This window comes from Gracilinanus agilis, chromosome 3 (assembly GCF_016433145.1).
Source record: "Gracilinanus agilis isolate LMUSP501 chromosome 3, AgileGrace, whole genome shotgun sequence".
Lineage (NCBI taxonomy): Eukaryota > Metazoa > Chordata > Mammalia > Didelphimorphia > Didelphidae > Gracilinanus > Gracilinanus agilis.
Window position 1 is genome coordinate 61,932,540 of NC_058132.1, and position 24,203 is coordinate 61,956,742.

The window sequence follows — 24,203 nt, forward strand, 5'->3', positions numbered from 1 at the left end:
TTCTTTCCATTTCCATTTTTTAAAATAATTCACTTTTCCTCAGACACTTCCCAGCTGTGTGACCCTGGGCAAGTCACTTGACCCCCATTGCCTACCCTTACCACTCTTCCACCTATGAGTCAATGCACAGAAGTTAAGGGTTTAAAATAAAAAATAATAATAATAATTCATTTTCTATCCTTGTGACAACTCTAGGACTAAGGGGCAAGGGCCAAGCAATCAGGGTCAAATGACTTTCCAGCATCACTCAGTTAGGAAGTGTCTGAGGTCATATTTGAACCTGGGTTATGCCGACTGCAGACTTCTACCCACTGTGCCATCTAACTGCCTCCATTTTCCATTTTTGAAGTCACTAGACAACCTCAGAAGAATCTGGGAAGACATGATATTGAGTGAATTGGGTAGAACTAGGAAAACAACTATTCAATAATAGTATTATAGAACAAAATAACTTTGAAAGACTTTAGAACTAACCAACTCAGTGGTGAGCCAGGAGTCCAAAGAATGAAGACTGAACACTATTTGCCCCCAGACAGAGATATAATGAGCTTAAAATGCAGGGATAACATTTTTGGACATGGCCAATATGGGAATTATGCTCAGCTATGGGTTTCTTTTTTCTTTTTTTTTTTTTTAAACCCTTAACTTCTGTGTATTGACTTATAGGTGGAAGAGTGGTAAGGGTAGGCAATGGGGATCAAGTGACTTGCCCAGGGTCACACTATGGATTTCTTTTTTTAATTGCTCAATGGGAGGGAGGGGGTACAAATTATTTTGTAAAAAACAAAGGATATATATGCTAAGATATGCCACATTTATTTTATTTCAATATAATTATTGTTGTGAAATGATATTGCTTTGAATGAAAACGAAGGCCCTCTGAACCACAGTGCCAAAGGAGAATGGTAAATAGATTGTGCATTATTCTGGGTTTTTTTTAAGTATTTCAATTCAAGAGTGATATTATAAGTAAAGTAGGGAAACAAAACATAGTCAGATCTATGGAGAAGGGAAGAATTTAAGACCAAACAAGAGACAGAGAATATTATAAAATATGAAATGAATAATTTTTATTAAATTAAATTAAAAAGGTTTTATACAGACAAAACTGATGCAACCACGATTAGAAGGGAGGCAACAAACTAGGGAAATTTTTTTATGATAAATTTCTCTTAAGAAGGTCTCATTTCTCAAATATATAAAGAACTAAGTCAAATATATAAGAAACCAAGTCATTCCCCCAATTGATATATGACCAAAGGATATGAATAGGTAGTTTTCAGATGAATAAATCAAAGCTATCAATAATCATGTGAAAAAAATGTTCTAAATCTCTCTTGATTAAGCAATACAAATTAAAATAACTCTGAGGTACTACCTCACACCCAGCAGATTGGCCAATATGACAATAAAGGAAAATAATAAGTGTTGGAGGGGATGTGGCAAAATTGGGACGCTAATGCATTGCTTATAGCATTAAAGTAAGGTTTAGAATTTTCTAGAAATGGGGGCAGCTAGGAATCTGTTATAATAAATGATACTCCCTCCTATCTACTAGATGTATGTAGATGAAGTATAGAGAGAGGATGAGATGACACCTCCCTCCTTTATAACAGTTGCTCGGGCAGGATCCTTTAGGTCAATGAATGATATCCCTTCAGGACCCACCTGGGGTTAATTGATATTATTTAATGGGCTCTTTAGCTGGATAAAGTTGGTATCTGACTTCATCTCTCCCTTCCCAAAGAAGCTTTGAATAACCACTTCAGAAAGGTACTTTAAACTTTGATTGTATTTAACAAAGGAGGATAATGGGATTGGATAGAGGTATTGGGAGACCCTAATTAAATTGATAATGATGAATCTCTAAACTGTAGGCAAGTAAAGGAATTAAGAAGGTTAGCTTCTCTCTGGTACAGCCTGGCCAGAGCCACACCAGAGCAGGCAAACTGCTGTATGATCTTTTAGCTTCTTCTTCACTAGATGATATGCCTAACCAGTTTGAGATATCCATCCTTTCCACCCTCTTCTTCTTCTCCTGCCCACTTCCCGGATCCCTCCCGGGCCCTGGGAAACCTAGATAACTAAGATGATGGATTTCCTAATTTCTAGGGCAGTAGAATCAGAGATGGTGGTCTGGGTACAGGTTGTTGATGGTACAGGAACAAACAGGAGGAGCTTGCAAGGCTGAGTCTGCAAGTCTCAATCCCACAAAGGACCAGGATCCACTGATCTCAGGTCTCAGGGAAAGGAAAGGAACCGCTGCCAGGGTAGTTTTATACCCACCCTGGGCCAACTGCCCTCTCCTGTGTCTGCCCGCCTCTCTGGGAACATTCCGACATCTAACCTGTCAATCACAGTGTGAACTCCTGGCTCCCAGAGATTCAAGATAACAAATCTCAGTGGATTGAGAGCCAAGACTAGAGACAGGAGATCCTAGATTCAAATCTGGCCTCAGACACTTCCTAGCTGTGTGACCCTGGGCAAGTCACTGGACCCCTATTTCCTAGCCCTTACTGCTCTTCTGTCTTAGATGGAAGGTAAGGGTTTAAAAAAAACACATTTTAATGCACTGCCTTGACAAGATAGGAGCTGCTATTAACATAGTTTTTCGTAGTGAATGGTGAGTATTTATTGAAAAAACATCTTAAACTCAACATGTCCAAATTTGAACTCATTATTCCCCCCCAAACCTTCCTCTTTTCCTTACTTTTTTACTACTGTAGAGGGTGCCACTGTCTTCCCAGTTCCCCAGTAGCACAACTTAAATGTCAATCCACAACTCTTTACTCACTCCCCATATCCAATTTGTTCCCAAATCCTGTTGATTCTACCTTTTAAACATTTCCCCCCATATGCCTCCTCCTTTCCTAACTGTTAACACAATTACCACCCCAGCCGGTCTAAGTCCTCCATTTCCCTATGCCAGGACCATTGCAATAACCTCATGTATTTCCCCATTCCTGTCATTCAGGTATCTAAAGGATTTCCTAAAATATTGGGTTCAAACCTCTTCAGAACCTGGCCCCTTCCTACCTTTCTAGTCTTCTGACGCCTTACTCCCTTCCCTAAAGCTCTTGAGGGCTCCACCACCTTCTGGTCCTTTTTGCATCCCCAGCGCTCAGCTCCAGACCCTGAATATTTTGTTGTTGTTCAGCCACATCAGACATGCCCGACTCTTCATGACCCAGTTTGGGATTTTCTTGGCAAAGATACCGGGAGTGGTGGGCCATTTCCTTGTCCAGCTCATTTTACAGATAAGGAAACTGAGGCAACTAGGGTTAAATGATTTGCCCAGGATTACCTAGTTAAGTGTCTGGGGCCAGCTATGGATCAGGCTTTCCTAAGTCCAGACCCAGCCATCTATGTGTCCCTACTTGGCCTAAAGTAGGCGCTTAATAAACGTTTGTTGACTGAGTGATTGAAATTCTCTGTGATTCAGCAACACTGCCCTCCTTTCTGTTCCTCACCTAAAACATTCCAGCTCTCAAATCTATGTTTGCCTGGCTGTCCCTCATGCTTAGAATTTTCTCCTTCCTCATCTCTGCTTCCTGACTTCTTCATAAAGCCTTCCCTGCTCTTCCACTAGGGTGCTTTCCCTCTGCGAGGTTCATCAGCTTATTAATCCTGTCTATACTTTGTTCTCTGCATAGGTGTTGGCATCTTATCTCTACCTCTCCTTCCTCCTCATCCCTCTTAGACCCGCGGGGCTCCTCAAGAGCTTGAGCTGTCTTTTACTTTTTTTTGGGGGGGGGGGTTTGGGGAGGGAGCGGGAGGAGCCGGTCCTGGCACATAGTGGTCGCTTAATAAAGATTTGTTGAACGAACACTATCTTTGATGGGGCTCCTGTTATTATTCCAAGTGAAATCTCTATTGGGGTAGTCAAGCCCCCATCCGTTCTCTTCTGGCTCCCAAGTGCCTGGTTCTCTGGGTCAGAGGAGATTTAGAGCCGGAAGAGAACTTTGGAGCCTTCTTGTGCAAGCTCTTGTTTTAGAGATGAAGAAACAGCAGAAGAGAGGCCAGGTGACTTGCTCAAAAGTCATACTCAAAATAAGTAGAAAGTGGGGGGGGGGGGGCAGCTGGGTAGCTCAGTGGATTGAGAGCCAGCCCTAGAGATGGGAGGTCCTGGGTTCAAATCTAGCCTCAGATACTTCCCAGCTGGGTGACCCTGGGCAAGTCACTTGACCCCCATTGCCTACCCTTACCACTCTTCTGCCTTGGAGCCAATACAGAGTACTGATTCTAAGGTGGAAGGTAAGGATTGGGTTTGAACTGGGGTCCTTTGGCCCCACCGGGCTGAAATCCTGACACCAGACTATACTGGATGCTTCAAGATTTACAAGGCACTTTCTCCCCACAGCCCTTTTAGGTGGGTACGCTATGGTTCTCCTAGGGCTGGAATTGGGGACAAAAGGATGAGTGCGGCTCAGCCCTCGCTGCCTCCGAGTCCTTGCCTGCTCTGGGTTCCATTTCCTCTGCAAATGTAGGAGATCCAAGCGAACCAGGGAGGCTGGACCATTTAGTGATGCCCTGAGGTCGGTCCCTCTTGGCTCTAGAGCCTGCAAAGCCCAGTTTAACGAAAGGGAAGAAGTCGGAGACAAGACACTCTGCTGGGCTCCAAGGTGTCCTGGCTGGAGGACTCGAACCTTGGGATGGGGATGGAGGGGTGGAGAAGCCCCGGCGCAGTGGGCTCGTGGGGATAGGGCCGGTGAGAGTCCGCAGGTGACCACAGGGAGGCGCCCCGGCTTCGCGCTCCGCGCGGCCCCCTGGGCACCTGGCGCAGTCGAGCAGCCCGGGCCAGCCCCTCCTGGAGCGTGGGGCCGGAGGAGGGGGCGCGGTCCCAGTGCGCCCGCCCCTTTGGGGATCACCTGCGCTCGGACCCGGCTAGCGGGCTGCACTGGCGGACTGGGCTGGGATTCGGTCGCGGAGCGCGCAGCAGTCAGTCCGTGCCCAGAACCCCGGGGTGAGGGGCCGGGAGTGTCTGCAGCGGACGCGGGGCAGCGATGGCGCCCCGGGCTGGGAGCCTGTGAGCGGGGCCCGCGGCTGGTCAAGGTAAGGGGTAGTGGGCTTCCCCCCGTGAGTCCTCGCCGGCAGGCCAGTTAGGGGGTCGCTGGGCGAACCTCCCAGCTCCCTCGGGGTCTGCGTGGGCAAAGAGCAGAATCCAGAGGCAGCTCGAGGAAGCCCACCTGGGAACCAGGGACAGGGATCAGAGGACCCGGGCCAGGGGAGAGGGGGGAAGGGAGGGGGTGTCAACTCGCGCTGCTTTGGGGACTTAGAACGTCTTTATTTTTATATAGACTTGACCTTCTTCCTTCCCCTGTCCTGGGTCTCTGCTCTGAAGCCCCAAAAGAACCCTCCAAGCATCTGGCTGGGAGATCCAGCACCTGGAGGGCAGGAACTGGTTCCATTCATGCCTTTGTCTTGTACTGGGACCTTGGACCGGTGACCATTTAATAAGCATTGGTGGAATTGGGCCCCATATAACGAATGCCCATACTTCTTAGTGGTCCCAGGGCTCTGGAGGGGTCCGGATCTGACCCCACCCCTTATTTTTCAGAGGAGGAGAGAACAGAAGCCCCCGGATGGGTGCAGTAATCTGCCTCCTAACACCTCGGGAGGAAGTAGCCAAACTGCCATAGCTCTTGTGTTTGTGCTTCTGGTGCCAGGCCCTTAAGGTATGCAGGGCAGGCGAGTATAATTTCCATTTTGCAGATGAGGAAACTGTAGGAGTCTAGAAGACCTGGGTTCAACCACCTTCCACCTCCTCATTATTCTGGACCTCATTCATTTATGTTGGTAAAATGAGGTTAAAGACGCTGCATTTATCTGCCTCTAGGCAGGAGGTGGGACCAAAGGATCTCTTTAATTGCCTCCATCTGATAAAACCCTTGTGAAGGCAGTTCCCTATTGAGGAAGGAGGTCCTGCTTGCAGTCCGGAGAACCCCATTCTAGCATTTGCTCTGTTATTCATCTTCTGGGAAATTATGGGTGAGGGAATTGGACTACAACTCTTAATAGTCTATGCTATGAGGTCCAGCTATGACATTCTCTGTTCTAAAGGCCCTTTCCAGCTCTGATCTGGGTTCTAAGGGCCCTCCAAGCTCTTCTTAGTTGCCTCCCAGCTCTGATGATCTATGTTTCCAAGGCTTTTCCCGGCTCTGATATTCTGTGTTCTAAGGTTCCTCCCAGCTCGAATATTTTGTGTTCTAAGGCTCCTCCCACCTCTGACATTCTGTGTTCTAAAGTCCCTTCCATCTCTGATATTCAATGCTTTTTTTAAGTCCTTGCCAATCTATATTCAAAGGCTGGCTTCCAGCTCTGATATTCTATGTTCTGGAACCACTTCTAGCTCTGCCAGTCTGTGTTTTGAAGTCTGTTCCAGCTCTGAAGGCCTGAGAATAAGTATAGGGACTGTTGATGAATCTGGGGAAAGCCCAAGTCCCCTTTGAAATACTAGGATGGGAGAGGCTGCCTATGGAGATGGGGAGCCAGCCTGGGGAGCAGGAGGATCCTGCTTTCCTTAGAGACTGGCTGGAGGATCTTGGACAAGTGTCTTAATCCCATAGTGCCCCAGGGAATTCTCTAATACTGTACATTGCAAAGCAGTCGCTGTATTGCCTTGGTGGTAAGAATTTCTCCCAGTAGAAGTTCCTCATACCAATGAAATCACAGAGAGTCTATCAAATCTTGGGAAAGATGGCAACCACCAGCTGCTTATATTGATCGTTGCAGAGTTCTCCATCACTAGAAGCATCGACAGTATAATATTTTGAGTGAGAAAAGACCTTATAGCTCATCAGACCCAAGCTCTCCCCCACCTCCCAGTTTTACAGAAGAGCAAACGAGGCAGCTAGATAGCACAGTGGATAGAGTAACAGGCTTAGATTCAGGTAGACCTGAGTTCAAATCTGCCCTCACTGTGTGACAGTGAACAAGTTGCTTAATGCTGCTTGCCTCAGTTTCCTCATCTATAAAATAAACTGGAGAAGGAAATGGCGAATCACTCTAAAATCTTTCCCAAGGAAACCCCAAATAGGATCAGGAAAAATCATACAAGACGGAATGACTTAAACCAAGGTTCAGAAGGGAAATGACTTGCCCAAAGTCACCCAGGTAAAAACCAGAGAGTAAACCCAGGTGCTCTTGTCCCCAAATCCAGTGTTATTTCCACCTCAGTCAAGGCTATCTGACCATTTGCCTGGGATGATAAAGAGAAAATTCCTGGGATATAAATAGACCACTTCTGAGGTACCTGCTGACTATGACCTTCCAGGATTCAGAGACAGAGTGTCTCTGGGAGAGAGGGGCCCCAAGATCCCCTTTGCTGGCTTTCTACATCCCCTTCTGCCCACTTCCCCACCCCATTCTCATACCCTCTTAGCGCTATTTAGCTGGGTACTCAGTAAAAGGGCAGGCTGTGAGACAGGGGAAGTTAGACCACAGGTAACCCACAATCCCAGCTAGCGTGTCATGTCATGCTGGAAATCAGTCCGATATTGAGTGAGGCATTGGTGATGTGCTTCCTACCCACCTCCTCCCAATCTGGAACACTTCTGCATGTATATATTTTTAATATCAAAGGCTTTAATGTCAAACTGGACTGGGCTCTGAGTTCATCCAAGGGCTCTATCATCCTTCCAGTAAATGCAGTAAACAGGTAAATCAATCAAATCCCATTTCTTCTTCATTCATTATCTGCCAGACCAAAACACCCTTTCCTGGTCACCGGTTCCTTATATGTGTTATTGCCACCTATTAGAATATAAGCTCCTTGAGGGCAGGGGCTGTTTCGATTTTAGATTTCTGTACCCACTTAACCTAGTGCTCAGGACACAGTTAAGCATTTAATAAATGCTTACTCATGAATTCAGTCAGTATGTTCATTATTCATTATTATTTTCAATATTCATCATTACACATATTACAATATTAAATATTCATCATTACTCAGTATTCATTAAGTACCTACTGAGAACAGAGCTATCTACTTCCCAAGGAAGTTTAGATAACAAAAGTCCCTGACCTCATACAGGCTGAAGTCTAGTAAAGGAAGATGGCACATGCTCCTGTGATTCTCAATATACCGTAATACAAGATACAAAAGGTTCAAATACAATGGCAAAGCCAAAGTGTCAGCAGCCCCTTCCATGTTCTTTCATTCCTTCCCTGAGTATGATACTTCCTTAGGGTTATCTATGTTGGATGATGCAGAGAAGATTCATTCTAAAACAAAGTCCAGGAAATAGGTTGGCTGGATCATGCTAAAAGGAGACACTATTACTGTACTACAGTGTCTCTAACTAGAAGTATATGATCAGTGAAGTCAGAAGGTACCCAGAAAAAAAAAAAACTTTCTTTTTCTTAGTTACACTTAGTTCTTTTTTAAACCCTTACTTCCTATTTTTAGGATCAATCCCAAAACAGAAGAAACATTAACAGGTTAGGCAATCAGTGTTAATTGACTTGACCAGGGTTATATCTGGGGGTGTGGGGGAGAGAGGAGAGGAGGGGAGGGGAGGGGAGGTAACTTGTGTAGGTTTCCCCCATTGGGTCAAACAACAGATTGATGACAGACTTTCAAATAGTTCTTTACCTTTTTCCACATTATTTTTATCTTTCTTTTATAGTATTATAGTAATAAATGGGATGTTCCAGGGTTTGTTTCTCTTTTAAAAAAATTAAAAGGGTAAGATACTTCCTTTGGGTCATCTAACCCTGGGGGAAGGTGTCTGAGGCTTTCAGTTTTGCCATCTTCTTGATAAACAGTCCAGCAGAGTAGCCAAGTCTCATAGGATCATCAGATCTTTGGAGCTGGACGGGAACTTGAGGTCAACTAGTCCAATCAGCAATCAATCAAAAACATTAATTCACACCTGGCACATAGTAGGCACTTAATAAATGTTCATCAACAATGTCAGACATTGTGCTTGACAGTGGGGATACAAAGACCTAGGTCTGTTCCTTTATAGGATGAAGAAAATGAAGTCTGGAGGGGAAAATGACATGGTCAAGGTCACACAGCAGCTTGATTTAGGGAGGAGCAGAGTTTACAAAAGGAGGGAAAACAGAAGATAAAGGGGGAGCAGTATTCCTTAGGTATTTATCCTGACATTCTGTTACTAGTTCTGCATCTCACTTTCCCTTTCAGATTGCTCATCTCTAAAATGAAGGGGTTGAGCTAAATGATCTCTAAGGCTCTTTCTAACTCTGTGATTCTCTGGGAATTCCTGGACTGGGAATCAGGACTCCTGAGTGGGACAGAGAAGCATAAACTCCAAAGTCTTTGACATTCCAAGCCTCTCCTTTCACTGGCCACCTGTCATCTGTTATATCTTAACTCAAATGAAACTTGAAATCCCTTCTGCTGGAGGCAGAGGCTACCAGTTGCAGGACAGGCATCTTGGGACAGTGTCATTAGGGAAGGGGCTCCTGGTGGTTCTAAAGTCAGCTCTAGCCTATTCATCCAGGCCTTTATCCCATCCTATCCAGGGAAGATCGAATTCAATCTTCCCTAAAGAGGTCGTTCAGTATTGACTCTTTAATGTAGTTCATCTGTGTAAACATCAGGCTAAGCATTTCATGGACAAACCTAGGAGATATCTAACATGCAAAGAGAATCATGGGATATAAAGTTTGAAGACAACTTTCTAAAATCTTAGAGTCAATTCTAAATATTGGCTCCAAGGCAGAAGAGAGGTGCAGGTGAAGCAAATGAGGTTAAATGATTTGCCCAGGGTCTCTCAGCCTGGAAGGGACTGAGGCTGGGTTTGAACTCAGGGCCTCCCATCTCTAGGCCCGGCACTCTATCCACTGAGCCATCTAGTTGCCCCTAGAAGTGACTTTTTGAGAAACTGAGGCTCAAAGTTAAAATCTAACTTAGGTTCCCTATTTGGGGCAATTTTGTTATGGGGGAGACAGGGAAAAGGAGCAAGGCTCCTGAAGGCAATGCTGAGGTACCTGCCAAGCAGCAAGCATGAATTCTTGAGTTTCAGTGGCAAATGGGTAAAGAAGGGGCCCCACAGCCCAGCCCAGTTCAGTCCTCTGAAGCAGGGCTAGAGAGAAAGCCTGTGAAGCCAAGCCTTCCATGTGGTTTCCAAGGTCCCTGAGGGAAGCTTGCTGCTGTTTTGCCTGAGGAAGAAGCAGGAGGCTTTGCCAGTCTTAGAGACAGAGGGGTCTGTTCTCTCTGCAGTCCTTGCTGGCTGCCCCTACGTGGCCTCTTTGGCTGGACTGTGCACACCTGGTTTGTTGAGCAATCTGAGGAATGGCTGGCTTCCCTGGCACCTGTTGTGCTGCTGGAGGGAGGCAGGGGGCCCATAGAGGTGCTGGAACGACCAATCCCTCCTCTGGAGAGTGAGCATCGCCTGGGATCAAGACTGACCCTTGGCAATGGGATATAGTGAAAAGGACCCTGGATTTGGATTCTGGGAAACTGCATTTGAATCCCAGCTCTGTTTAGTACCTGTGTGACCTCAATCCCCATCCCCTCCAAGCCTAGCCCAGAAACCATAATCAAATCAATGTCTTCAAAGATATGTCAACCTACTTCCCCTATGGCCCCATTCACCAGCCTCCTGCCGTTCCAAACCACAACATCCCTTCCTGGCCATCACTACCCATATGTCTCTCCCCATTAAGAGTATAAGCTGCTGCTGCTTCTTCTTTTTTAAACCCCTACTTTCTGTCTCAGGATCAATCCTAAAATAGAAGAAACATGAACAGGTTAGGCAATCAGGGTTAATTGACTTGACCAGGGTTATCCCGGAGAGAGAGAGGGGAGAGGGAGAAACAGACAGACAGACAGAGAGAAAGACAGAGAGAAGAAATTAATTTGTGTAGGTTCCCCCTATTGGGTCAAACAATAGATTGATGACAGACTTTCAAATACCTGAAGGCAATCATCATGCCCCAGCCCCTGTATCTTCACTTTTCAAGGCTAAACATGGTGGGTTCCTCAAAAAATGTTCATATATTATGAATTCAAGTACCTTTACTATCCTGATTGCCCTCCTCTAGACATTCTTAGCTTATCAATGGCCTTCTTAAATTATTGTGCCCAGAACTGAATGCAGTATTACAGAAATGTGATCTAACACACATAGATTACAAGGGTATTATTAATTTCCTATTCCTGTGAAGCTAAGACCCTCCACCCAATGCAACTGAGAATTTCACTACCTCCTCAGGCTGCCACATCATACTGCTGATTTTATAATGAATTTCTGGTCCACTTAATCCCTTCAAGATCCTATTCAAAACAACTGCTATCTATCTGTCCTCAACTTGGTTTTTTGGGGGGGGGTTAAGTGAAAGACCTATATTTTCCTCTGTTGAATTTCATTTTAGTTTCAGCCCAGTGTTCTTCTAGAGCTTGTCAAGATCTTTTTGGATCCTGACTGTCATATAGTATTCCTTCCTGTCTTGTCCCATCTACAAATCCAATGAGCATGTCATCTTCTATGTCACTAATGGAGAAGTAAAAGAACTCTAGATCAAATACAAATCTCTGTTATACTCCACTGAAGAATTCCTATAGCATTAACACTGGATGCTGAACCATTTGACTACTCTTTGAGTTTGGTCTAAATCTCTTTGGAAAATTACCAAGTCCACATCTTTCCTTCTTTCTTCTTCATAAGAATAGTACAAGATACTTGATCAAAAGTTTTAAAATCTAAATGAACCATATCCACAAATCCTCATTATCTGCTGTTTTAGTAACCCTGTCCAAAAAAAAGATGAGGTTAGTCTGGCATGACTTGTTCTTGATGAAACAATATTGACTCTTTTCATCACTGTTTCCCTTTCTAGATATTCTCCAACTATCTCTTTCATGATCCTTTCTAGAATTTTCTCAGGAATTAATTAAAATCAAGATCACTGGCTTATAGTTGCAGACTTATTCTTTCTCTCTCTCTCTCTCTCTCTTTCTCTCTTTCTGTCTCACTCCCTCTCCTTTTTTCCCTCCCCCCTCAATATCAGGACATTTGCCCTTCTCCAATATTTTGGTATCACTCCCATTATTTATAAGCTTTCAAATATTATTATGGTAGTGACTCAGAAATCTCACCTGCCAGTTCCTTCAGTACCAGGAAGTCTTCTAGACCAGTGATGGGCAAACTTTTTAAAGAGGGGGCCAAAGAAAAGGAAATGCTCATCTGTCAGTCTGTTTCTAAGGCAACTCTTTTGAAATTTCATTGTATTGTATCCTACTCATTGTATTTGTCAGGTTAGGAATAATGTCACCTGGCCAGATAGAACATTTCGAGGGGGGTGCCATATCTGGCCCGTGGGCCATCTGTTCTAGACCAAGTCTTTTGAATCTCAAGGGCAAATCTCTCTGGCTATGTCCAAATAGGGGCTAGATTCTTCAAATTCTGGAGCAGCCTCTCAACCTTCTTTTTTAAAATTTTTATTTAGAATATTTATCCATGGTTACTTGATTCCCTCCCCCCTCCCAAAGCCTACAAGCAGTTTCATTGGGTTATACATGTATCATTGTTCAAAACCTATTTCCGTGTTATTCATATTTGCAGTAGAGTGAATCTTTAACATCAAAACCCTAATCACATTCCTATCTTACTATGTGATTGATCATATATTTTTCTAATGCATTTCTGGTTCCAAATTCTTTCTCTGAATGTGAATGGTGTTCTTTCTCCTAAGTTCCTCTGGATTGTCCTGGAGCATTACATTGCTACTGGTAGAAAACTCTTTTATACTCCGCTGTGCCATAATGTATCAGTCTCTGTGTACAATGTTCTCTTGGTTCTTCTTTCGCTCTGCATCATTCCTGCAGGTCATTCCAGTTCACATGGAATTCCTCCAGTTCATTATTCCTTTGAGCACAATAATATTCCATCACCTACATATACCACAGTTTATTCAGCCAGTCCCCAATTGATGGGCATCTTCTCATTTTCCAATTTTTTGCCACCACAAAGAGCGTGGCTATAAATATTTTTGTACAAGTCTTTTTCTTTATTATCTCTTTGGGGTATAAACCCAGCAGTGGCATGGCTGGATCTAAGTGTAGGTATTCATTTAAAGCCTTTTGTGCATAATTCCAAATTGTCCTCCAGAATGGTTGGACCAATTCACAATGCCATCAGCAGTGCATTAGTATCCTAATTTTGCCACATCCCCTCCAACATTTATCGCTTTCCTTTGCTGTCATATTGACCAATCTGCTAGGTGTGAGGTGCTACCTCAGAGTTGTTTTAATCTGCATTTCTCTAATCAGGAGCATCTCAACCTTCTAAGTCAGAAGCAGAGAAGAGTACTTTCTATTGGGCTCAGATCTGGTGGGGCTTCCTGCAAGAATTCTGTGTTGATGATTACCTATTTATTGCTCCTTCTCTACTTTCACCCCCACTTTAGAAATTACTTTATATCTACTTAATATGTATTTTGTATTTAATTTTCTATGGATTTCCCTTAGTGGGGTGTGGACTACATGAGGGCAGGGACTATTTTGCTGTCATGTTTTTGCTTCTATTACCTGACCTGTTCTATATCAATCATGTCAAGTCTTCCTGACTCCATTTGGGATTTTCTTGGAAAAGATACTGAATTGGTTTGCCATTTTCTTCTAATTTAACAGATGAGGAAATTGAGGCAAACAGGGTTAAATGACTTGTCCAGGGTCCCACAGCTAATAAATGTCTGGAGCCAGATTTGAACTCAGGAAGATGAATCTTCCTGACTCTAGGCCTGGTGCTCTGGGCATTATGGTGCCAGCTAGTTGCCCTGGTGACCTATTGAGCACCTTTAATCCACACTTGGAATGAATGACTACAACAATATAAAAACAATATAAAAAGAAAAAAGAACAAGACAGAATTTTGTGGTATTATGATGAGCAGCCTTGAACTCAGAGGAGAAAACATATCTTCCTCCTTCTGCTAGAAAGGCAAGGTTCAAAGGGTGTGGAATGGCTCATATGCTGTTAAATACCATGTTGATGGATTTCACGGAATTATTTTGTAAAGGAAAACTTTCTGGGGAGGGGGAGAGAGAGATCCATTTGGAAATGAGCATAATATAAAAGCAAAATGCATCAGTGAAGCTACAATTTAAAAGAATTGGATGAATTTGTCTGGGAAGTGAAGGTGAAGATGGGGAACCAGGTACTTTCTATCCCAAAAGACTTTTTGGTCAAGGAAGCAGAGGAGTTTGGACTATATGGGCTCTCCCAGCCCTAATGTTCTGTATCCTAAGGTCCTTTCCGGCTCTGACACTTGATGTTCTTTTTAATTTTTTAAAATTTTATTTAATTAATTGATTTAGAATATTTTTCCATGGTTACATGATTCATGTTCTTTCCCTCCACTCCTCCCCCCAACACCCCCATTGTTATTTGCACTAGGGTGATTGCTTAGAGTCTACATCCCCATCATATCCCCATCAACCCATGTAATCAAGCAGTTGTTTTTCTTCTGTTTCTGCTCCCACAGTTCTTTCTCTGGATGTGGGTAGTGTTCTTTCTCATAAATCCCTCAGAATTGTTACTCAATGTTCTAAGACCTTTCCTAGCCCTGACATTTATGTTCTAAGGCTTCTTCTGACTTTCTGTGTTCTGGAGTCACTCTCAGCTTTTAAATACTATGTTCTAATGTCCTTTTCAGTACTAACATTGTGTTCCGTGGCTCCTCCCAGCTTTGGCACTCCATGTTCTAAGGGCCTTCCCAGCCCTGTGATGATTTTGTGCTCTAAAGACCTTCTCTCTCTAGCTTTCGATAATTCTAGGATTCTTCAGGATCTGGGAGGACAAGCAAATGACCCCAAGGGAAAACCTTTGACATGCTTTGCCGTTGGGAATGCTTCTCAGAGCCAGGAGAAACCCGTGGCTCTTCCTGCCTCTTCCTTTGGGTCCTCCATCTCCCTCAGATCCGGTGATTTAGTCCTGGTCCATCTTCCTCCCTCCCCCTTTCCCTCCTTACGCCTACGCTTCCCTTAAGGAGCCTGGTCCAGCTTTGCTTGCTGTTTGTTTTGATAAATGTGTTGAGTCCTGTTCCCAGGCCCCCAAAGTCCCTGTGATAGCAGGCTCAGCTCTCTACCTCAAAGCCCCAGGAAAGGGTCTGGCCAGAGCCACGAACTTCAGACCATCAAGCTCCCCTCGCAGAGATCGAGTGGATGTCATTTTTTTCTGGTGATTAGATGAACAAATGCATTTCCTTCTACCATTTCACCTCCACCCTCTTCTCCATCCAGAGTCTCATGGAAATTTCTTCTGCCTCTAAGTACTAACTAAGTAGTTTGCCTAGTGAGTCTGAGAAACCAGAGGATTGTTGGGGCCTCAGAGGTCATTTAGCCCAACCTCTTCCTTTTACAAAGGCAGAAACTGAGGTCCAGAGGAGAAGAAAGGGACTTGCCCAAGACCTCAAAGCTAGCAAATAGCAGATTTTACCCTCAGTGTCTTTCTCTGTAACATGGGGGGTAGTAATGCAAGCAGAACATGCCTTATGAGACCCAGATAAGAATAACAAATAGTAAGGGGAGTTTGTAAGCCATTAGGCCAATCTCTTGGATCAAGAGCAAATTCTCCTGAGTTATCTGAACTGAGGTCTTAAGGATGAGATTTCCCTACTCACATTTATTAAGCAGCTACTGCATGCCAGGAATTGTGCTGAACACTGGGGATAAAGGCAAAGACAGTGCCTACCCTCAAGGATCTTGTAATCTAATGGAGGAGAATACGTAAAAACAACTGACAAAAAAATTTACAAATAAGATATAGACAGGACACGTTGCAAATAATTTACGAGAGGAAAGGCACTAGCATTGAGAGGGGTTGGGAAAGGCTTCTTTTGGAAGGTGGGATTTTGGCTGGGGCTTGAAGGAAGCCAGCGAAGCCAGTAGGTAACGGGGAGGAAGGAGGGTATTCCAAGCATAGGGTACAGCCAGAGAAAATGCCAGAGATGGACTCTTGTTCATGGAATAGCCAAGAGGCTAATGTCACTGAATGGAAGCATCTGTGTTGGGGAGTAATTTGTAAGAAGACTAGAAAGGTTGGAGGGTGGAGGAACTCTAGCATTCTCTGTTCTGAGGTTCCTCCCAGCTCTGACATTGTGTTCTAAAGGCTTTCCCAGTTCTGACATTCTCTGTTCTAAGGTTCCTTTCCACATTTCACTTTCTCTGTTCTAAGTTCTTTTCTAGCTCTAACATTCCATGTTCTAATATCTTTCCCAGAGGATATGGAAAAATAGGGACACTAATACACTATTGGTGGAACTGTGAACTGATCTAACCATTTTGGAGAGCATAATCTGGAATTATGCCCAAAGAGTTACAAAATCATATATGCCCTTTGATGCAATAATATCATCGTTAGATCTGTTTCCCAAGGTGATCAGGGGGAAAGGAAATGAACCTATGTTCTATGTTCTAAAATATTTATAGCAGCTCTCTTCATGGTGGCAAAGAACTGGAAGTTGAGAGGATGACCATCAGTTGGGGAATGGCTGTAGCATACGGTTGTGATAGAATACTACCGTGCCATAAGAAATGCTGAGTGGGTTAATTAAAAAACAAACAAACAAACATGGAAAGGTCACTCAATGGATTGAGAGCCAGGCATAGAGATGGGAGGTGCTAGGTTCAAATCTGGCCTTAGATGCTTCCTAGCTGTGTGACCCTAAGCAAGTCACTTAACCCCCATTGCCTAGCCCTTACCATTCAATACATAGTATAGTATTGGTTCCAAGGAGGAAGGTAAGGGCTTAAAAAAATGGAAAGACTTGCATGGATTTTTTTTTTAAACCCTTGTACTTCGGTGTATTGTCTCATAGGTGGAAGATTGGTAAGGGTGGGCAATGGGGGTCAAGTGACTTGCCCAGGGTCACACAGCTGGGAAGTGGCTGAGGCCGGGTTTGAACCTAGGACCTCCTGTCTCTAGGCCTAACTCTCATTCCACTGAGCTACCCAGCTGCCCCTTGCATGGAATTTTGAAGAGCAGAATGAGTAGAACCAAGAGAACATTATATACAACAACAGAAATATTGTTTCAAGAATAACTGTGTCTACCTGCAGAGAAAGAACAGATCTTGGCATGGTTTTATGTATACATTTCTTTTTTGTTGTCAAATGATGCTTTCTCTGGTTCAGTGGGGAGGGAGGGAGACATGTGGGAACTTCAGTGCAGCAAACAAATTAGTTAATTAAAAAAAGAAAATACTAATAATATCCTTCCCAACTCTCACATTCTGCGCTTTAGGATTTCTTCCCAGCTCTCATGTTCAGTGAAATAGTAATTCTTCCTGTTCTAAGTCCCTTTCAAGTTGCCACACTCTGGGTTCTAAAGACCCTTTCAGGGTCCCTTCTGTGTCTGATGATTTCTATTTTCAGGTCCTTTCTAAAGATCATGTCATTGGAACTTACTAATTTTATAGGGCAAGAAAATGAAGTCCATGTAGATGAACTTCTCAAGACACACAGCTAACTGGTTAGTTCTCATATTCAAGACAAAGCTTGCTTTTTTTCCCCCAGTCCGAGGGAAGAATGACCACAGTGGTAGAAAACTTAAGCCCCATTTTCCTGGAGCTACTTGTCATGGTCTTTTTTGAAAGGTTCTAAAGTTCCTGAGCAATTAATAAGATGACAGTGGCCCCAGTGTCCAGTAGGTTCCCAGCCAGGCTTTTGAAGAGTCCCCTGTGAACATCTACTAGGAGAAGATTTGATGATGGATGTTTAGAGTGGAGAGAATACAAAACTTGGAGTCAGAGGACCCTGAGTTCAAGTTTTGCCTCTGCTGCTCTGTGACCTGGAGCTAATCACTTAATTACTCTGGGTCTCAGCTTCCCTCTCTTTAAGATAAAGATGTTAGATGAGGCAATTTCTATCAACCTTTCCAGTTCTAAACTTGATGATTGGTCACAGTATAGCCAGGTATGTGTCAGCCAAGGACTTCATTGTAGCTCTGCCCAGTCCATTGAGGTAGCCCCTCAGGAAATGCTTAACCCTTTCTATAAACCCATTGGGAGATGGGGGAAGAGATTAAGGTAGGAGGTGTAAAAAAGATGGGGCACGAGGGATGTAAATGTGTCCTAATGGTTTGTGGGTACACACACTGGGTTGAAGGAAAGACAGGACCAGCCAGGATAGGGAGACCAAGAATCAAGAATGGCAGTTAGCCCCAACTGTCACTCTGCTCACCCTAGGCCGGGGTCTTTGGAACCAGCAGGCAAGGTAAAGGTTTTTAACAGTTATTAATTATGATTTACTAATAAAGGTGGGATAGGGGATTCTACACTTAAAACCCTAAAGGGCAAATCACAGGGCAAGGGGAGGACTTGACTTCTCTAATCTAAATAACCTAGCCAGGCAGGGCCCAAAGGAGCAGTACTGGAGTCTCTGGGAAGGCTGCTTCAAACCTGGTTCCAGCCAGGTTTGACCAGCACAGTTAAAGGACCTAAGGGTGGCTTTGAGGGTTCTCACGGTAATCCCAAGACGATCACAGGATGCCAAAAGCCAAGGTGGTCCAAGGTACCCAAGTACCTTGGACAGCTTGAGATGCTGTCCACCAGATCCCAAACCCCTCCTCCACTTGGTGCAGCTCTGCAGGTCTTGTCCTTGTTGAAAGCCTCCACCACTCAGGATCCCAGGGAATCAGGATGCAGGTCTGAGATCTCCCAGGGCTAGCAACAGTTTGTGCCAACCACTAATGGAGTCTCTCTCAGAGCACAAGCAACTTCCTGCTCCTTCATTCCATCCTGGAATCCTCCAGCCCTTCCTGCTAGGTCCATATAAACTATGTATATATGTAACTAATACTAAATGATCTTCCTCACAACAGAGGATGCCAAGTAGTGCATGGACTGTGCACTTTTCCATGAATATACTTAACATTTTAATGACCTTTCCAGTCTTTTTGAGCCTTAGACCATCCCTGTGAGGTTGGCATGGCATGAATTATTAGCCCTATTTACAGATGAATAAATTGAAGCCCAAAGATGCTATCTAGCACAAGGTCTTCCAGTGAATTCTTTTTTTCTTAACCTTTACCTTCTGCCTTAGAATCAATACTGTTGGGGTTGGGGAGGTAAGAGCAAGTAGGGAAGGGGAGAGTTAGGTTATTTGTCCAAGGTCACACAGCTTCCAATCAGTTCTTAGCAGAATCAAACTAGATTAGTAGAATTTAGATCTCCACTTTAAGTCCAGAGATCTTTTCTTTTACTTCCTCTTTTTTTAATTTACAATTTTTATTAATACATTTTCTAACACCTTCATTTCCACATAGCACCATCATTATCAATCCAGGAAGTTATCTCTTGTAGTACAGGACTCTTTTCACTATGCCACATTGTCAACCATCTTCCTAAAAAGACGGTGAAATGGCAGCACTGAAGGGAGGATTGGATCCTTGGTACCCTGCTACCTCTGAATTTTTTTTCTGGGGCCATTTATACCACTCCCTTTTCCCACAAGCTAAAACTGCTCCCTAGTCTGGGAGCCAAGATCTTTTCACAGAGAAGGATGATGGAAGGGGAAATGTTAGAGCTCCTGGATAAGAACTATAGAACTTGCTCTCCTCTAGGTCTGCTCTTTTCCTTCCTCTTTCTCTCCTGATCTCCTTCCCATATAGTTCACACGGTGATAAATTCTTTAAGCAATCACATATTGCCCCTCCCCAGTGAGACTGAAAGCTCCTTGAAGATCCCCCACCTTTTTTATTTTAAAAAATATTTTTATTGACATCTTTTTAATATCATCTACATTATACCCATAGTGTATTATATTTATGTCAGCATTTATACATCTAATATTTATTCATCTATATTATTTGTATTTATATTTAAATTATTTTACATCTATATTATTCTGATGATATATTTATATCATCTATGTACATATATCTCATATTTATATCTTCTACATTATTCCTATAGTGATTCCCACTCTCCATCCCTTAAAACAAAATTTAAAAGAAAGAAAAATGATCCGCCATATTGAAAAAGTCTGACACTCTGCCCATTATTCCACACCCTGCCAAGAAGGCAAGGAGCATCTTCTCATCTCTTCTTTGGGGGATTAAGTTTGATCCCTACGATTAGAGCACATTCAGCTCTGATTGTTTCATTGTTTCCTTTTCCATTTACATCACTGTGTCTCTAGTTCTCTTGCTGCTCCCTCCTTCACTTAGCATCTGTTCATGCTGTCCTCCATGCTTCTCTGTATTCTTCACATTCATTGTTTCTTGCCCTTATAGCAATATTCTGCTACGGTCCTGCATTATAACTTGTCTCATCATTCCCCAGTAGCTGTTTTCCTCCCCTTTTGGGGAACCTTGTGCTTTCTGAAAGGCACCTAGGACTGAGTAGGCTTCCCAGGAGGACAGGCAGGAAGCAGGGGAAGGGTGGGCTGGTGCATCTGGCTTGCAGGACATGGCTGGAGCCAGGAGGCAAGCTGGTGCCCTATGACATCCCCATGTCCAAGTCCCAAAGCAGGGACAGTGAGAGCCTGCATCTCTCCGTGTGACTCCACCTCTTTTCCCCAAAGCCCAGGAGAGAGATGTCCCGGGAATGTTATGGGTTGTGGTGTTTGCTCAGGCTGGGAACGTGGAGCCCTGGGCAGAGAGCAGAATAATATTTATCTATGTCACCACCAGGCTCTGCCTTCTGGAGGCCCCCAAGGGGTACCTGCCAAAGGAGCAGTTATATAACCTGGAGCCAACACAGCAGGAATGAAAAGGAAAGAAATCATCATTACTATTATTTTTTTAAGTCTTTTGACACATACTGAAAAAACAAGTGCCAGCTAGGTCCCTCGGGTTCTTCTCAGAGGCTGGAAAGGACTCTTCCCACCTGCAAAGGCCCCCTGACCAGCAGTCTTGGTCATATCACATACTGAGGGCTTGTCCTTCCATCTCTAATCATCCATCTAGTGGGGGCAACCAAAGGAAAAGGAGAGGGAGAAGGCAAAGGAAGGAAGAAGAAAAGGAGTAGAGAAAGCAAGACAATCCATGGGTAAACATTTCTTAAATGCCTACTATGTGCCAGGCATTATACCGGTCACCGGGGATGTGAAGACAAAAGAGAGATAGTCCTTGTCCTAAAAGAGCTCACATTCTAATTCAAGGATCAAGGAGGCAGGGGAAGGCAAAGGATGTCAGAATTGGGCCCTAGAGAAGGTTGATTGTTGTTTAGCACTCTTCATGACCCCATTTGGGGTTTTCTTTTCTTTTTTTAAATTTTATTTAATTAAGCAATTTAGAATATTTTTCCATGATTACAAGATTCATGCTTTCCCTCCCCTCCTCTCACCCCTTCTCGTAGCCAATGCACAATTCCACTGTGTTTTACTTGTCATTGATCAGAAACGATTTCCATATTATTAATATTTGTACTAGGGTGATCGTTTAGAGCAGGGGTCAGCAATGTATGGCTCTCGAGCCTTATCTGGCTCTTTTGAGGGCCAGATGTGGCTCTTTCTGCAGGAGCCATAAAGTCCATTTTTTTCCAGGCGCTGTTACAGGAGCGGCACTGTGAGCACTGTACGGCTCTCACGAAATTACATTTTAAAAAATGTGGCGTTTATGGCTCTCACGGCCAAAAAGGTTGCAGACCCCTGGTTTAGAGTCTACATCCCCAATCATATCCCCATCAACCCATGTGATCAAGGAAATCTTTTTCTTCTGAATTTCTGCTCCCACAGTTCTTTCTCTGGATGTGGGTAGTGTTCTTTTCATAAATCCCTCAGAGTTGTCCTGAGTCATTGCATTTCTGCTAGTAGAGAAGTCCATTACATTTGATTGTACCACAGTGTATCAGTCTCTGTGTATAATGTTCTTCTGGTTCTGCTCCTTTCACTCTGCATCAATTCCTGGAGATCTGTCCAGTTCACATTGAATTCCCATTTGGAGTTTTCTTGGCAAAGATACTGGAGTAGTTTGCCATTTCCTCCTTCAGCTCGTTTTCCACATGAGGAAACTGAGGCAGACAGAGATAAATGGCTTGTCCAGGATCACACAACTAGTAAGTGTCTGAAGTCAGATTTGAACTCGGGAAGATGAGACTTCCTAACTCCAAGTCTGGCATTCTATCCACCATGCCACCTTAGAGAAATGCACGTTGGCTTACAAACAGGACTGGACTGAAACTCATAATCTCAGAGGTGGGAGTGACTGAAGGACCATTTAGCCCAACTCAGACCTTAAAAAAGAATTTCCTCTAAAGGTTGGCCAGCTTCTCGCTGAAGACCTCCAGAGAAGGGGAGCTCCCTCACGCCCAAGGTAGCCCCTTTGGGGTAGTTCTTCATTATTAGAAAATCCTTATGTTGGTCAAGTCTAAATTTACCTCCCTACCATCTCTACCCACTGCTCCTTGTTCTGCCCTCTAATCAGTCTAGCCCACCTTCCCCATGAAGTCCCCTTGGGGATGTGGAGGCAGCTTTTTATGTTGCCCTGAGCTTTCTTTAGTCCAGGCTATAATCAAAATTAATCCCCTGATGACATGAACTAGAACCCAGATGAAGGCCTCTTAATTACCTTGTTGCCTTCCTTTGGACAGTCTACCTTACCCAGAACTGTTCAAATGAGAAATGAGCAGAACAAGAGGACAAGTGGGTCTCTTGCCTCCTGATTTCTCTTTTTTCTTTTCTTTTTTTTTTTTTTAATCCTTATCTTCTGTCTTAGAATCTATTGATTGTGCTTTGGTTCTGAGGCTGAAGAGTGGTAAAGGCTAGGCAATGGGGGTCAAGTGACTTGTCCAGGGTCACCCAGCTAGGAAGTGTCTGAGGCCAGATTTGAACCTGGGACTCCCCATCTCTAGGCCTGGCTTTCAATACACTGAGTTACCCAGCGGCCCTCCTAATTTCTCAATGTTATCTAGAATTCATAAAGAAGCCAAAGAAGGGAACAGCTAGGTGATTCAGTGGATAGAGCACCAGACCCAGAGACGGGAGGTCCTAGGTTCAAATTTGGCCTCAGATACTTCCCATTTGTGAGCCCCTGGGCAAGACACTTAATTGCCTAGCCCTTACCACTCTTACCTTGGTATCAATTGTTTGAATTGTTACTTGATATCAATTCTAAGACAGAAGGTAAGCATTTTTTTAAAGATAAACATTTATTTAAAATTTTTTAAATATTAAAATTATCTATGTTCTATCTTTATTTTGGTAAGAAATAGGTCTTGATCAATGACAAATGTGAAATCCAGTGGAATTACTCCTTGGCTACAAGAGGGGTGTGGGAGGAGGTGAGGGAAAGAACATGAATCATGGAACCATGGAAAAATATTCTAAACCAATTAATTAAATAAATATTTTCCAACCAAAAAAAAAGTAGTTCCCAATATACTTTAAAATCTGGTTCTGGGGGCAGCTGGGTGGCTCAGTGGAGTGAGAGTCAGACCCAGAGATGGGAGGTTCTGGGTTCAAATCTGGCCTCAGACACTTCCTGGCTGTGTGACCCTGGTTGAGTCACTTAACCCCCATTGCCTAACCTTACTGCTCTTCTGCCTTAGAACCAATATACAGTATTGATTCTAAGATGGAAGGCAAGGGTTTAAAAAAAGATTTGGTTCTGAGAAGTATTTGAGACCTGCTCAAGGCCATCAATCTCTTTTTGATTCCTGACTTTATTTGGTCCTGTAGTATGTTAGTGATCTCTTTTAATATTGTGCCATTAGTTAAACTATGGAATATGCAAAGTCTGGTTCCTTTTGTGTCTGGTATCCCCTGTTAGTTCTCTCTCATCATTTATGCTCTTCCATGAGATTCCCCATATTGCACACTCTTCCCTACCCCTGCAGTCCAGTGGGATACTGACATTGCTAGAAGGTCCCTCTCTGACAAGCTGGGTTTCCCATTGCCTTCCAGGGCAGCATTGTTGGAAATAGGTCCTAACAAGGGCTAAGCACTGATGTCCTTTATTGTTTAGGGAGGAGATGTAAGGCCTCGACCCACCAGAATAGCTACCTCATCCCCAGCAGCCTTCTCATCCTGGAGATGTTGTCTCCCTTCACTCTCTGTCCACCATCCCAAATGGTGAATTCCTGCTGAGGATCACCATTTAAGGAAATGTCCAAGATATCATATCCATGTTTACTTCTCTCCCAAATCTACTCCTGTCTCTTCAGATTTTTCCAATTTACCCTCATGCTGATCATCCCCTCATTTTCATTTTTCAGTTCCCTTTTATCTATTCTCTCTCTCTCTCTCTCTCTCTCTCTCTCTCTCTCTCTCTCTCTCTCTCTCTCCCCTCCCAC

At 43.7% G+C, this 24,203-nt stretch overlaps 1 protein-coding gene across 1 annotated transcript in view; it reads left to right on the forward strand.

The window, feature by feature from the left end:
- Positions 1-4,944: 4,944 nt before the first annotated feature.
- The window catches only part of LOC123243156 (non-compact myelin associated protein), a 49,679-nt gene continuing 30,420 nt past the window's right edge, over positions 4,945-24,203 (forward strand). The window contains exon 1 of the mRNA XM_044671343.1: positions 4,945-5,052. The gene's annotated coding sequence lies outside the window, so the exon portion shown is untranslated. The remainder of the gene's footprint in view (positions 5,053-24,203) is intronic.